Here is a 13,292-nt window from a genome sequence, read left to right as displayed (position 1 = left end):
GTTCAGGCTACACAACAGAACGCAAACTTCAAACTGCCTTTGCTTTGGTTGGAGAGACAAAACATGTAGGTAGAGGAAATATGTGGGTTTCAGGCTTGGGTGTCCAGGACAACAGAGGCAGCGATGACAGAAATGGAGGAAGCAGAAGCGATTGACTGGCAAGGACGATGATGACCGGGGTCTGAGTTGTAGGTGTTTGAAAGATACCATAGAACCAGAGTTCATGGGAAGAAATGAGGCGAAAGGTAAAAACTGACAGTCTCCCCAAAGAGGAAAGACCTTATGAGGATGGGTGTCCATTTTTTTTAATGTTTATTTATTTATTTAAAAAAAAATTTTTTTTAACATTTATTTATTTTTGAGACAGAGAGAGAGCATGAACTGGGAGGGTCAGAGAAAGAGGGAGACACAGAATCTGAAACAGGCTCCAGGCTCTGAGCTGTCAGCACAGAGCCCAACGCGGGGCTCGAACCCACGGACCACGAGATCATGACCTGAACCGAAGTCGGACGCTTAACCGACTGAGCCACCCAGGCGCCCCTAATGTTTATTTATTTTGAGAGGATGTGTATGCATGCACGCATGCCAGTGTGGGGGAGGGCCAGAAAGAGAGGGAGAGAGAGAATCCCAAGCAGGCTCCACACCCGGCTCAATCCCACAAACCGAGATCATGACCTGAGCTGAAAACAAGAGTTGGATGCTTATCTGACTGAGTCACCCTGGTGCCCCCACTTTTAAGATCGAGAATGAGGAATGGAGGCCTGTTAAGCACACAAAGGAAGGACAAAGAAATGGGAGAAGGATTAGAATAGTACAGCACCCTGCTGAGGGGGAATGTTTTTTTTTTCATCATATTCAACATTTCATATTCAACAAAACATGGGAATAGAAGATGCATGGTTGCTAATTCAAAGAATGAGTGAGAGCTCAGGTAGGAATGTCCAGCATGTGACTGGGCAATGGTAGCTGGCCTTTATTAGAGAGATCTGGGATGCAGACATAGAAGCAGGGGGAGAGAGCAACAGGCAGAGTGAAATCCCCAGATGAAAACAGATCCCAAGGGATGTGCATGAGAACAGCCATGGGCTGAGCACTGACCCTGGAGAATATAAACTGGAGGGGGAGGGAGAGAAGTCCAAAAATACAAAGAAAGAAGAGTCAGGGTGGTGCAGAGATGATCAGAAGACTTCAGAGTTGTAGAAGTCAAAAAGTGTAGGGCCCTGAAATGGAAGAAGTGTAAGCATCATCACATGCAATAGAGCTCTCCAGTAAGATGAGAACCGAAAGCTGCTGACCCGACCTGGCAACACAGATGTCCTTGATACTTCATCAAGAGCTAATTGAGTAGATGATGGTGAAGGATGCCAGAGAGCTTCAGTAGTAGCTGGAGGAGAAAACAGAAGGCAAAGAAGTGGAGACAATGTACACAGACTACACTCTCAAGACATTTGGATGAAAAAGAGGACGTGAATTGGAATTGCCCGTGGAAGTGCTAGAGGACATTTAGGGTGAGGAGGCTTAGCACGTTCACAGGTTGGGGAAAGCAACCAAGAGTAAGGGAAATGGAGAAGTTAGAGGTAGGGAAGCAAAGTCCCTGAAGGAGCACAGGTCCTCTGGGATAGAGGCTAAAGAATGAGAATGGGTGGGAGTGTAGATAAGGTCAGGAGCAGGATGTAGTCCTCACTCACATCCCTGGGGATCTTTTTGGGGGGCACCTGGTTGGCTCAGTTGGTAGAGCAGGTGACTCTTGATCTCAGGGTGATGAGTTCAAGCCCCACCATGTGCATAAAGCTTTACTTAAAAATTTTTTAAACATGGGGAACTGTTTTCATCTGGAGATTTCACTCAGCCTGTTGCTCTCTATCCCTGCCTCTATGTCTGCAGCCCAGATCTGTCTCACGTGTGTCAGGGAGGTCACACCTGATGTGATTTTCTCGATTCCACAGGAATCAAGGCACAGGGTAAATGGGGGTCCTGAAAAGCATGATGAAGGTTGAGTTGTCATTGAAGGGAGTGGGAGAAGGAGCTGTAGGTGTGGAGGACCACCACTCAGAATAAAGGACACAGATTCATAGGAGTGATGTAAGCTCTCAGAAGAAGAGTAAGCAGAACCAAATACAGCAGCAAGGTCACAGTGGAAGATTGCTAAGAAAGGACTGCACATTTTGTAATCAGGAGGCATCTGAACAAGAGAGAACTAGAGAATGAGAAGAAAAGGAGTGTGAGGAGTATAGAGGATTTGTAAAGATACTTGGCTATACAAGGAGGAAAGAAATAGGATAGTAGCCAAGGATCAAACGAAGAATTTTTCTCCATCAACATCAACAAAGGAGAAGCAACCAAGGGAGAATAAGGGACCCCGCAAGGTATAGTCAGACAAGTGAGGAAGAATATGGCAAGAGGGCAGAGAGGCTGGATCTGCCCAGGTAAAGGGTATAGCCTCTGTGAGAAGAAAGGTTTCCTTGGCAGCCAGCAGAAAGGCAGACAGGAGATGGCCAGACTGAGGGACAATGCATATACACAGATGCAAGTCACTGCCGGATTTTTCTCAGCAGAGTATAGAATCAGAATTTTGAAGACAAAAATAAATAAATAAATAAATAAAATAAAAGGAAAAAGAAAAAGAAAAAAAAAGAAGGGCTTACAGATATGAGGGTCTTGGAGTCCGTGAAAAACCCACAAGAAGCAAACTAGGATTTTTTCTGGGTACACCGAGAAGTCCTACACCAGTGGATCCAGCAGCATTCTTTGTACCAGGACCAGGACTGTAGGATGACTGTGCAGGTCTGGCATGGTCATGGCAAGCATGAAGGAGGATTAAAGGATCAGCTAACTCTTAGGCATCATGAGTTAGTACTGCAGTAATGACCCTGGAGTCTGGGCTCAAGAGAACACCAAGTGGACCAGCAGGAGCTAAGGAATTGGATACATTAGTAGGGACCAGGTTTGGGTCATGTGGATTTGGTGGAAGTAACATAAGGATTAGAAACATAAGGAAGTAATGTAAGGATTGATTAAAAGAAACATAATGTTTGAGATCCAATTTGTTTCCTTTTTTTAACCTTTCATCTCTGTATTTAACTTTTGAACATATGGGATCATTATCACAACTGTTTTAATGTCTTGTCTGCTGATTCTAAGATCTGTGTTAGTTCTGGGTTCCTTTCAATGGACTGATTTATCTCCCATTACAGGTTGTATTTTCTTGCTTCTTTGCATGCCTGGGAATTTTTGACTGAATGCCAAACATTGTGGATTCCACCTGTTGAGTACTGGATAGTTTTGTATCATATAAATATTCTTGAGCTTTGTTTGAGGACACAGTCAAGTTTCTTGGAAATAGTCTGATCCTATCAGATCTTGCTTTTTAGATTTGCTAGGTGAGCCAGAACAGTGCTGAGTCTAGGCAGCCAAGACCCTTCCATGTACTCAACCCAATGCTCCATGAATCCTGAGATTTTATAGTCTGGCTAGTAGGAACAGGCACTATTCCTGGCCCTGAGCAAGCACCAGAACAGTTCTTTCTGATCCTTCAGATGGCTCTTTCCCTGGCCTCAGGTAGTTCCTACATACTGATCAGCACTCAAGTGAATCCTCAAGGGGGACACTTTGTATTTCTCTGGAGTTCTCGCTTTCTGGGTAACTGTCTCCTTCCTGGTGTTCTATCCTGAGTCCTCCAGCTGCCATACTCTTCCTGGATTCAGATCTATCTCCTCAATTCAGGAAGCCCACTGGTCTTCCCCTGACAGAGGGGAAGAGGGAGCATCCGAGAATATGAGGGGGATGAAGAAGGAGCAATTTAGCCACAAGAGCCTCCATCATTATACTCCATGGGCCAGAAATGATGCTAGAAGTAGGAAAAAACACCCAGATCTTGACTCTGTTTGCCTTTATAGGCAGCAGACCCTCCCCCTCTATTCCTTAAAGGAATATTTCTAATATTTCTAATAAACGCTAACTTGATAAATGAGCAGTCTTGCAATATGAGTAGTATGTGATGCTGAACATGAGCACAACTGATCCAATGGTTCTTGAAGTTCACTTTGATATATGAGTGCTTTAGATTACAAGAATGTTTCTGGAATGAATTATGCTCACAAACCAAGGTTTTACTTGTACCTTGGGGATACCCATCAGGTTTCCCAGGAACAGCTGAGCCTACCTTCAGTCCTTTGGATTCATAATATTCTACCTACAACCCACACAAAAGTTCATCCTTTTTCAGTGCATGTTCTTCCTTCACATGCAACAAAATTGCAGTTTTGCCTCCAAAATGCACAGGAGCTATTTTAATTAGTAATTAAGTTGTACATTTAAAATGGATTTTCACGTGAAAATAACAACACCATCTTTAACTTAAGAAGGAATTGGGTGGTGGTTAAGCCCTGAACAAGCCAGCAAGCAAACAAACCCCGTTTATGGACTCAAACAAGAGACACCATCTGGAAGTACAAAGACAACCAAGCCTGTACAATTAAAACCATGAAAGTCAACACACACTTCAACTCATAAATGAGAAAGTAATTTAATAAACTAAGGCAAATATTTGGGGAGAGGCCAATACTATAAAAATATCCACATGGAGTGAACCAACTGCAATTTTTTTATAAACAACAAAGTAAACACCCAGGGCTTTTCCAAGTTGATGGGCAGCACTTGGGTCAGGCTGGTGACCAGACCTAACAAAATCCTGGTACTGGGGAAAAAGGTGGAGAAGAGGGGCCAATCCTGCCTGACAATTTACAATGTCTGCCCTGGCATTTAATATTGGATCCTCTAGAGGTAAGAGATTAACAGCCAATAGTTTATACAATCTGCCTTTAAAACACACCTTCTTTCTGGGACCTAGAAATGTCTTGAAAACATTAACTCATTCATCTTAACATAGCTACTGGAAGAAAGCACTCATTGCAATTGTGCATCTGTGCTTAAAGAACTAACCAACCACAGAGTCTGGTTTTCAATATGATCCCAAAGAGGAAATGCCTGGGTCCACTGCTCCCTTGGTCATGCTAGACAGGAGAATAGACCTCTAATCCCTATCTGTTGTCCTATCAACATTCCTATAAAGCACCCATGGCAGTGGGGCTGCTCATGAATAGGGCTGGTCTATACACACACACACACACACACACACACACACACACACACACACACACCACACAATCCATGACACAATCAGTCCTGACAAGGAAATGCCAGCGGCATCAATCTAGACATTATCTAGATCCTCAAGGAGTGACTTAGGGCTAAGGGTAGCATTGGCTCTAATGGGAAAATTTAGGAATAGGGGCAACATATGTTCCCGAGGGCCCAGCCAGCAGGAAACTGGCAAAGTAATGCTCCCCTCACAGGTAGCCATCCTTCCACAACTTCTCTCCCACTCACAGCTTCACTGACTATGGTAACTCCTACTGAAGGCCCGCTGACACACACACCAGGATGTACTTTGCACCCTCCCAGAATCTGACACACGTGCCAAGCTCAGTGTTTGTCTAGGATTTGAAACAATGTCCAAGAAAGGAGACTTATGTCATCAGACTTTTCTTAGTGCCTTTTAGATGACTTCCACCAAGTATGTGGAGTAACTTGGGTATGGATTTCCTTCCAAAATGGGTGGGTACATAATCTGCATCAGGTCCTAATGCAGCCCTTTGTGGGTGTGTGCATGCTTGCTTATGCACAACACCCTGGGGATAGATGCCACTAGCCCCATGTTTTTCATGTAAGGCAACCATTGCTCAAGGCCACACAGCTAGGAAGTACAGGGAGCAGAGCCGGTCGCTCTCATCTGAAGCTGATGCCCTTCCACCACCCACCTCTAATCTCAAACACAGTAAGAGATCCTCGATAGGATTTCCCAGGGCATTCTGTCTGTAAGGGTCTATTAAGGAAAGAATTAACACTAACACCAGAAAATAAGTTTTGGGGCATTCATGAAGCTGAAGGAATCACTAAAAATGACCTACTATCTAAAAAACCTGACTTAGAATGGCTAACATTAACAACTCCAGCAACAACAGATGTCGGCAAGGATGCGGAGAAAGAGGATCTCTTTTGCACGGCTGGTGGGAATGCAAACTGGTGCAGCCACTCTGGAAAACAGTATGGAGGTTCCTCAAAAGACTAAAAATAGAACTACCCTACGACCCAACAATTGCACTACCAGGTATTTATCCAAGGGATACAGGTATGCTGTTTCAAAGGGGCACAGGCACCCCAATGTTTATAGCAGCACTATCAACAATAGCCAAAGTATGGCAAGAGCCCAAATGTCCATCACCCCAATGTTTATAGCAGCACTATCAACAATAGCCAAAGTATGGCAAGAGCCCAAATGTCCATCAATGGATGAATAGATAAAGAAGATGTGGTATGTATAAACACACACACACACACACACACACACACACACACACACACACACACTGGCGTATTACTCGGCAATCCAAAAGAAAGAAATCTTGCCATTTGCTACTATGTGGATGGAACTGGAGGGTATTATGCTAAGTGAAATTAATCAAAGAAAGACAAAAATCATACGAATTCACTCACATGAGGACTTTAAGAGACAAAACAGATGAACATAAGGGAAGGGAAACAAAAATAATATAAAAACAGGGAGGGGGACAAAACATAAGAGACTCTTAAATATGGAAAACAAATAGAGGGTTACTGGAGGGGTTGTGGGAGGGGGGATGGGCTAAATGGGTAAGGGGCACTAAGGAATCTACTCCTGAAATCATTGCTGCACTAGATGCTAACTAATCTGGATGTAAATTTAAAAAATAACAAAATGTAAATAAAAAAATAAAAATAAGAAATAAAGCCTTATCTCCTGGATTATAAAAAAAAAACAAAGATTTCTCTCTTTACTCTTCCCCCAAACTCCTCAGAACAGTGAAACTCTGCATCACCCCAAGCTGTAAGTGGGAGATCCTCTGGGTAGGTTGGGGTGCTAAGAGTCCAAGAGAGGTACCTTTATCGTATTCAGCAAAGCCAAAGTGTTTTTCAGTTGACTCCAGCAAAGAAGTGATCCTTCCCCTTAAAAGACGATTAAAGTGCCCCCATAGCTACCATACAGCGCTGAATAAACACACTGAACAAATGCTCAGATACAACGTGAGAGATGGAGACGGGGAGGTGTGACGTCAGAGGGAATTCAGACAACAACAGGTGCTGGCTAAGGCAGTGCTCTGGAGATCCCTTCCCTGTCTGAAGAGTTCACAGGGGGAAACTTCAAAAACATTGTACTAGGCCACACGCAAAACAAAGCTGGTCTATGGGCCCATTTCAGTCCATGAGCAGTTCATGGTCCAAACAGACACAGCCAGCACGCAGCCAATATTCTGCATATTAGAGAGAAGGCCCATAAAGACTGGATTTAGAGTGACCTAGAATGGACCTAGAATTTAGAACGACCAAGAATGGAGGAATCAGAGGCCTCCAACGGGGGCCCCGCAACACCTGAGGCAGAGGCGTGGAACAAGACATGACCTGTCACAGGTGCACTTGAGCAGAACTATGAAACTGTTCTCTTTGCATCCTGGATGAATGTTCCCACAGTGTCCTCACCGAGGGGCCAGCAGGAAATACTAGAGTACTACTGAATCATCACTTATTAATATATTAATAAAATCCTGATGGTTCTCTCCCAGAGATAAGCTTCAGTCTGTGTCAGTGAATCCTTCCTCAAGTCCTCTGTTATAAAGAACTGCTCCAGGTATTGTTACCTGGTGGATTTTTTTTTTCCAATTCCGAAACAATCACCACAAGTTTTGGAACACTTGCATCACCCATAAAGGCAATCACTTCCATCAGGCCTAGACAACCACTCATCTACTCTCTGTTTCCATTGCTTTCCCTATGATGGACATGAAACTATGAACTATAAAAGGAACTTTCATATGAACTGTGAAAGGAATCATACAAAAAATATGAAAGACTTCACGGATTTGCATGTTATCCTTGCACAGGGGCCATGCTAATCTCCTCCATATCATTCCAATTTTAGCATATATGCCACCAAATCGAACACACCTGGGCAGATTTTAAGTAAGCATTAGATAAGATGGTGATACCGGGATATGTAGTCCCTTCCACAGAACGGCATCCGAACACTATCAACTTGCATTAAGAGTTATTATACCCTAACTCATCATCTGAGTTCTCATTACCCCAAATCCCCACAATAGTGATATTGATACAGGTAAACTTAATGCTCAAAGCATAAAACTGATCGCCAATGAACAGACTAAGCACTTTTAAATGAGTCCCTTCTCGGACATTCCTCCCTGCTTACACCTACCCTGTTCTTGCCCTGCCTATGAATGGCTGCTGTTCTCAGTATGAGTATCAGATACATCCCATGCAACAACATACACAATAACAATTAGGTACCAGATCAAAGTGAGATCTTGTAGCTGATGTAGATCATGAAATTCACTGACAAGCTACTCCAATCACAACAAACCCTTGATACAGTAAATCCAGGTATAGGTCCATCACCAATGAAGAAAAGATCAACACCGATGGAGCCATGCCCAGCCTTTGGAGAAACTGATGATGTCTTCAAATACTTCTACATACATTCCTTTTCATGACATTGTTGAGAAAGTTATCATGAAATGGAAAATGTTATCATGCCTTCAAATCAGTCAGAAAAGTACACATCTGAGTTATTTGATCTGTTCTCGGTTCTAAGAATTAGCATAAAGGTATCATTGTAAGCTCAACCCTGATAAATATAAGAAAGAAACTGACTTCCATAATTTTCAAAGGCGGAGTACCAAGAAAACCCTTTGAAACTTACATTTTTTGTAATGTTGGCTTCCATTGTAACTAGAACCACCGTAAATTGCCTTTTTCTGGTCCCAGTTGCTCTAAGAGAAGGGAAATACTTATAACTTGTCTCCAGTCCAATAGCCGATAGGCTATACTGTCAACACTCCCAGCCTGCTTTTACCACTTTTAAGCCTGGCTTGAGTCTCAGCATTAGCCCTGAGTGTTTGCAGACATTAGCAAGGCCCTTAGCACTGAGTCTCATTTTCTCCTCCTAAAAGCACAAAAACTGTAACCTGACCTGTCTATGTCACAGTATTTTTAAAAGCTCTTAAAAGAAAACATTAGGTGTTTTGTCAACTTAAAAGACTACACTGAAGTAATACACTCCCGTCTTTGGTTTTTTCTTTTTCCTACATGTTCTTTTTCTTCAACTAGCAAACCTCCCAACTGTCAAAATTTTCCATTAATCACATTAGAAATGATTTAGGATACAACAAGGGTATTAAAATGTGGATAACCATTAGAACCAGCCAACATGCTTATTAGGAATCTGTTTCCCTGGCCTTTTCCCCAGAGATTCCAATTCAGTCTGGGGCATGAGAATCTCTATATCTTTCAAAATTCTTAAGTGATTTCATTGCTCTAAACCAGATCCTCTCTTGCTATCTCATAGTTTTTAAAGGCCCTATTTTCAGTACTTGGTAAATCCCAATCCAAGGACTCAGATATTGGAAGTATACTCGTTTACATGAAACAGGAAGTATCAACAAAATTCAATTAGAACTAAGCTTCTAAAAGTTATATATTAAGTCCCAACAGAGCACCCAGATCAAGCTCCAATCTATTTACCTCCCCAGATGTTTAATAGATGTATCACTAACATTTATTAACACTTCACAAGGGGCACCTACATGGCTCAGTTGGTAGAACATGTGACTCTTGACCTCAGGGTCATGAGTTTGGGCCCTACTTTGGGTGTAGAGATTACTTAAGTAAAAATAATAATAATAAAAACCAAAACACTTCCCAACAAATGATAGTTCCCACCCAAGTTCAAGAACAGAAGACTCCAGCTAAGCCTAAGTTTTCTCTCTTTTAAGTGGGCGAAGTACACAAAAGTAATTTCTTAATAACCCACACAAACAGAATTGAATTATAGCTCATTATATTGAGAGGTGCACGGACTTGTTATGGATCTCCAAACAGTTGATTTGAACTTTTAATGCTTACTAAGCTGTGTAATGGATCCTAATTTAGCTTAGAACAATAAGAAACCACACTGGAGTGTAGAGAACTTGGGAAAGTCTTCAAGATGAACTTAAAATAGTTCAGGCTTCAGCAACTTACGTTAAATCATTGTAAACGGATGTGATATGGTGCTTTTCAAGACCCTAGCCAAAGGAGAAAAGATTATGTTCAATCAGCCAGCATCAAATATAAGTGAACTTCACTTAAGTAACAAGACATGCTCCCCAACAGGGAAGTGACAGTACCAGGGTGCTGACCTTATGCCAGCCAGGACGCCGGGCACCTCCCCAGGACGTCATAGCCCAGCCATGTTCCTCTACCGCTGCAACTCTCACTCACCAACAATGCCCCTTCCCTTAGGGTCTGTGTACTTCCTGTTCCTTCTTCCCCCAGACAGCCCTGTCCACTCCCTCCCTCCCTCCCTTCAGATCTCTGGCACAAAGGCCATCTCATAGGAGAAGAACAACACACACCAACCCTCCTCTCTGTCGTGACCCTGTCTTATTTTTTCCATGGCATTTATCACTTGGCATATTATGTTAATTTATCTAATCGTTTGTCTCCTCCCACACACCAAACTTTGAATTCTGTGGGAATCAATTAGTGTCATTAATAAGCACATGCATACATACTGCACATAATACCACACATACATATTCTCTGTGTGTATATGTGGATAGTCCTTCTGATCCACCAGACCCAAGGGGTAATAATTTACAAGCATTGCTCAGCCCAGTGCATTTTGTAACCAAATGTAAATTCATAGAGGTAGCTACCGATTTTTTCCAAAATAATGTGAGAACTAAATTGCCACTTACAAAAATCTAAGCCCGCTGTGCCCCACCTCCCCACACACATACTCTCAACCTCCTACAGGGAGTCCTTCAGCACTGACTTGAGCCCCAGAAGAGAAATCTCAGACACCAGGATGAAACCATGATGCTGAAGATAAGTTTCAGGAGAGAAGGGAAGAAACAGGTCTTCCTTCTCTCTACCTGCCCACTGACACAGGGCAGAGAGTTATTGGGGAAAACCGAAGCAAAGGGCTGACAGGATAACTGGCTCTTCATCTGAAACAAAGAGCTGAGAGGTCAGGGGTTGCTAGAAAGGAGACTGAAGCATAATGAAAATAGACTCTGGAGCAATTAATTTTCCATCAAAAAATGAACTCATTTCTGTTTTACCTAAATCTCAGTTCCACTCAAAGAATACCACATTAATGTAATTTCAACAGCAACAACAACAAAATGAAGCTTGAGAAAATTAAGAGACTAGTCTGACTCTGTGTTTTCAAAGCAGCATGCTAGTTAATAAGCAAGAGCCCCAGGAAGTGAACGTGCTGATACTTCCGTCCATAGATCTCTGAGCTATTTTAGAGGTTCAGCTTTTAGTACTTACACCTCTAACCACTTGCTCAGAAGTACTGTGACTGCCTTGTTCTGCTGGAAGCAAGCAGAGGTGTAGCATAAAGCTACCCGGAATGGCCATCTCCCAGGTTAGAAACCACCGTCAGCTTCCGGTTGTTTGGGTGTCACTTCTGGACCTTCTTTTTTGATGAGAAAGGGCTTGTGACTGGCTGAAAAAGTTCACTGCACAGTAAAAATAACTAGAAAAACAGGATGACAGTGTCAAAAAATTGCTGAATTATTCTGTTACCTGTATCACCTGATTGTCACCTAACATCAGTCCCCCATACAACATACACAAGTATTTATCAGTTCCTTCTTTCTGTGGTCACTAAATTAAAAGTGTTGGGCTTCTGAAAAAAAGATAAAGGGAAAAATTAAACTATAAATTCTAAAAATAATTTGGTCTCGGTAGCATTTTATAGTCTTAAAAATTAAAGACTCAAGGGGCACCTGAGTGGCTCAGTTGGTTAAGCATCTGACCTTAGCTCAGGTCATGATCTCATGGTTCGTGTGTTCGAACCCATACATGGTTTCGTAACACCTTGCATCGGTCATTTTGAAGATATGAATTCACTGAATCATAAAGATCTTCTTCCAAATGCTGACACATTTTACTATACAATATTTAAAAACACAATTGCTAATTAATATCAAAAACAAACTCATGAGAAAAGTCTTTTTTTTTTTTTAAGTATTGCAAGCTGACAAGCTCATAATGGTAGATATATGTTTTCCAAAATTCTAATTATGTCTTGGAGGAGCCAATTCTATCACTGGTATCCAATCACAGTTGTTTCCTGGAAACAATCCATTCACAATAGGCTCACTTTATTCAGTTTAAAGAAAATACCTGAGAAATTCCCAAAGCTCCATCACTACAGTTTGTCATTCTTTCCAGTAAAAATGGTGTTCCACGAAAAACAAACAACTAGCTCAGCTAACACCTCAATCATACAAGTGGTTTTCCTTGAGACATGATAGTATTTCAGAATGTAGCAGAAACGCTTTATGCCTAATTCCCATTTTAGCACACAGATTATAAAGATATATAGCCAAAGGTTGAGCTTAATACATTGATAATGTTTACTGCTTCATCGAAGACATTAAGTGAAACTATTTTTTTTTTTCACTGCAATTGTCTGGCAGTGCAGAAGACGTTGGCTACACTAATGTTAACTGCATAGCTGGGTGTCTTGATTCATCCCAAGGTGTCAGCAGTTTTACCCATCATTTCTTTTGCACCATTGAGCGAATGACAGTACACTTAAAAAGGCAAATAACATCTTCGTATTATAAATAAATAGTTTTGAACGACAGACCTCCTGAATAGGTCTTCAGAACCCTCAGAGGTCTGTCTAACCTTACTTTGAGAAGCAATCGAAAAATTCTGAATAAAACCACCACTTAAGAGTGTTTCCATCAACAGTTAATGAAAGTAAGAGAAGTAGTCAGGATGAAGCCAATGGCGATTGGGGTATAACTACACAAATATGCCGATCATACCCTAGGCTGAACTTATTTACTTTTTAATTCCTTCCAAGTTCTAGTTTAAGATCTGCATTAAGAGAACCTACTGATAATCCCGGTAAAACTTGAACAAATATCAAGCTCATTCTTTCTAGAGTGCTCTGATCCATGTCTGACATCTGAGAAGACAGCACCTTTTCCAGGTGAACATCAGTCTTTAAGTTTAAAAACGAGGAACCCAAGGGAAGCCTTGCAAAAACATATCATCCCAAAAGATGACAAAACTCTAAGGAGGGTGAGATTATACCACCTAGAAGACAGTTTCCTTCCAAGGTAGAATAAAGAGAAAACACAAAATGCCTCCCAGATAACTGGGCGACCTAG

General features: G+C 41.9%; 1 protein-coding gene and 1 non-coding gene across 3 annotated transcripts in view; both read right to left on the bottom strand.

Annotated features, from left to right (window-relative positions):
* The window catches only part of PRKCH (protein kinase C eta), a 232,515-nt gene that overhangs the window by 140,084 nt on the left and 79,139 nt on the right, over positions 1 to 13,292 (bottom strand). The gene's annotated exons all lie outside the window — the stretch shown is intronic.
* On the bottom strand, positions 7,932 to 8,038 carry LOC125169156 (U6 spliceosomal RNA). Its single transcript, XR_007153488.1, has one exon. It is a non-coding gene; the product is annotated as a U6 spliceosomal RNA (small nuclear RNA).

The sequence above is a fragment of the Prionailurus viverrinus genome, chromosome B3 (assembly GCF_022837055.1).
Source record: "Prionailurus viverrinus isolate Anna chromosome B3, UM_Priviv_1.0, whole genome shotgun sequence".
In the NCBI taxonomy this organism is placed as follows: Eukaryota; Metazoa; Chordata; class Mammalia; order Carnivora; family Felidae; genus Prionailurus; species Prionailurus viverrinus.
The sequence above is the reverse complement of the archived record's forward strand: the minus strand, read 5'-3'. Positions and strand labels throughout refer to the sequence as shown.